Raw genomic sequence first — 3,337 nt, forward strand, 5'->3', positions numbered from 1 at the left:
CTTTCCCAAGTGGTTTTTTTTTTTTTTTTTGGATGGTTAATAAATTTTATTGACTATGCTGTTTGGAGTTGCATGGAATGTTCCAGAAGTTTCACAGAGTCTGGACCCCACCACCGCAAACCTTCTTGGTCTACTTCCATGTTCTGGGGCCCAAAGGAATGTGCTTGGCTGTGATCTTCACTGAGAGAAAACAAACTTGAGAGATCTATGTCAAAGAGCCCATGAGAAAGATGCCAGATATCACAGACCACTAGTGCTTTTATAAGCAAAACCCAAAAGAACCCCAACCCCATTTGATCGAAACTTTGATAGAATCTTGCCCCAAGGACACTCTGTTATGCCCCACTCCTTGGTTGAGAATCACCAACCTCTGTACATTTTACTAAGCTTCACTTCCTGTAGTTTGTGTTTTGAAAAGAACAGACTTTCCCTCTTGTTTTCCAAATATGAAACATAATAACATTAAATGTTCTTTTTTAAAGTACATATGCCCGTCCCCCCAAACCAAGGTTCTGTGAGCCCAGCATGTCTGAACCAGAGTGGGCTTAAATCTCTACTACTGAATCATATGGTTACTGCAAAGCCATGACTAAGAGTTTGCCCCCAACCTCCAAGGCTAGAGAAAACAGAATCGTTCCCAAGACCAAGTTGCACTAGCTATGGGTTTATCCCAATTTATCCAAGGATCGCACACAAAAGATTGAGTGCAGGAACGGGTGATAATATTGCAAAGCACCTCTGGCTTTGTTTAGAACCTACTTAGGTCCTTACCCTTGTAGAAGAGCTCCTGCAAAGGTTTTCCTACCCCACAGCTTTACACTCAGCAGTGCATGCACACTGAGTACCTACCATCTCACAGCTAAGCCACACCCCACGTGCAGTGATTCATGGTTAAGAGAACTGGATTACCACAGCTCTAGCCAAGTGATAACCCACTGTACCAATTAGGAAAAGAGGGGAAAGATACCCCAGAAAAACCCTCAGCCAGCTCTGAATAAGGAAGCGTGTTTCCATCCTGTGCCTCCTGTCACTCAAAAGTCCAGTCTACTCAAACTCCCCCAATTCCCACAGCCTCAAGTAGCCATGTTTCAAGGACTTGGCTTGTAGGGCCTGCAATAAGCACTGCCAGAGAAACAGGAGGCTGGGTCACACTCAGGCGACTCACACTCCCAGTTTGTTGTTCTATTTCTGGGAAGGAAGGAGCTGCACAGTTAGCAATGGGTCTGGCTGGTCAAGGGATGACCAGGTGCCAGGACAAACCTGACTCTATTGGCACTATATCTATATCTATATATCTATATCTATATCTATCTATCTATCTATCTATCTATCTATCTATATATATATATATATATTTTTCTCACTGCTGCAGCATGTGGGATCCTAGTTCTCCAACCAGGGATGGAACCTGTGCCCCCTGCAGTGGAAGCGCAGAGTCTTAACCACTGGACCGCCAGGGAAGTCCCTGGCATCATACTTCAATCACTGAGCCTATTAGAACATGGATAACCAAGTGTGACAAACCGAAAGAGAGACAACGATTTGCTCCTCTGTCATCACGCCCACAGAGTACCTTCTCCGAGGTCATACATTACATAAGCATGGGCACAGGAAGGCTCATTCCTTACTCTCATGACCTTGCTTTCTTTCCCACTCCCACTCACCGCCAACACAAGGCAGAGTGGGGGTCTGACCACCAAAGAATGGCCACGTTCCCACAGATCACATCCTTACCCTACGCTGTGTCTCACCTGTGGCTTGGGGAACTCACAGAAAGGCAAGTGTCTTATAACCCCAGAATTTTTCTTTTGGCAGTCACAATGAGTAACATTGCACGTTTCAAGGTTACAGAGGTGCCCCACGCTACACACGTGGGGCAGGAACAGACGAGTGTTGCTAGGAGGAAAGCCACAGGAAAAGCCACAGGAAAGCAACAGCAAGTGTTCCAGAAATTGACAACATCTGGAAGCAGGCACCCCAGGGCCTCCAGGAAACCCCTCCCTCTCGGGCTTTCGGGACTCCTCATTGGGGGCCTTTTTCTTGGGCATGGAAAAGCCTCCTTTTCTGGACCAGAGCGGTAGGGATGTGCAGGTCAATGGCTAAGCTGGCCGGGTGGGGAAGGGGAAGGGGAGAGCAGTTCCTTCGGATCCCAGCAGAGGTAGACAACGGTAGACGGTGGAAGGCAACGGGTTCAAGGTGACAGGAAAGGCCAATTCTTGGGGGCGGGGGGCTGCTCTCCTTCCCTCCGCTCTCCGATTAAAAACGAAAGCTCAGGATGATGAAGACTGCGCAGAACCAAGACGAAAGCCATCTCTCGGCTCTCGTCCCAGCGTAAGCCCTTCTTGGCCCGGTCCTCCTGCTGCTGGCTAAGAGCCTCCCGCCGGGCGCTCAGGCGCCGCTCGCGCTCCAGCTGCTCGCCGTCGTGAGCCCGGTAGGAGGCGTCAAAGTCGAGCGTGGTGCGGTTGGCTCCCGACGAGGCCAGAGCGCGGCCCTGGGTCACAGAGGCGGGCGGCTGGGTGCGCGGCGAGTCGGGGTCGGCGGCGGGCGTCTTGGAGGACCGGACCCCGGGGCCGCGCAGGTTCTCATCGCTGAGCAGGCCGCGGTCCTACCTGCGACGCTGGGTGGTACTGCCCAGCACCACGTAGGCCTGGGAGATCTGCGTGAAGCGCTCGGCAGCCTCGGCGCTCCCCGAGTTGCGGTCCGGGTGGTAGAGGAAGCGCTGCCGGTAGTCAGCTGCCTTGATCTGCGCCTGCGTGGCCGTGGAGGGGACGCCGAGCAGCTCGTAGAGCGCCGTGCGCGAGTAGGGGCCGTCGCTCCGGGAATAAGCCCTCGCTTCCAGGCCCAGGCCCGATCCCGAGTTTGGTGGAAACCCCCGGGCCTGCCACACACTCCATAGTAACAGCCGCGACCCCCAAATGGTGTTTTGATCAAGCCCAGCGATATTTCCCATTCTACTGGAGTACATCTGTAAACAGGTCTCCACATCCAGGGAAAGGCCTGATTCCACCCACACAGTTTTGTAAACCTTCGGGATTCTACGTGTGGTATCCCTCAGTTATTAAATGGAAGCCTGTGTGCTTTTACTGTATCCTTGTCACTGTGTGGATTTCTCCACTTCAACATAAGGCATCATTTTGTCTTAGACAAGCAACAGCATCTTCTGATTTAAACTGCAAAATATAACAGATGAAAGAATTTACTAAAATAAGAATTGTGGGCCTTGAGAATCCTTTTTCATAACCCCCTCTAGGACACATCCACAAGTGGCAGCATGCAGCCCTGTTTTGGGTAGGCATCCATGTTTCTGTTTCAGAGGCAGTTTTGTACTAGTAACAGC

The 3,337-nt window shown here is 51.0% G+C and overlaps 1 pseudogene across 1 annotated transcript; it reads right to left on the bottom strand.

The window, feature by feature from the left end:
* Positions 1-2,256: 2,256 nt before the first annotated feature.
* On the bottom strand, positions 2,257-2,950 carry LOC307053805 (dnaJ homolog subfamily C member 30, mitochondrial-like; annotated as a pseudogene). Its single transcript has one exon. The product of its transcript is annotated as a dnaJ homolog subfamily C member 30, mitochondrial-like (transcript).
* Between the last annotated feature and the right edge of the window lie 387 nt (positions 2,951-3,337).

The sequence above is a fragment of the Hyperoodon ampullatus genome (genome assembly GCF_949752795.1).
Source record: "Hyperoodon ampullatus genome assembly, chromosome: 5".
Lineage (NCBI taxonomy): Eukaryota > Metazoa > Chordata > Mammalia > Artiodactyla > Ziphiidae > Hyperoodon > Hyperoodon ampullatus.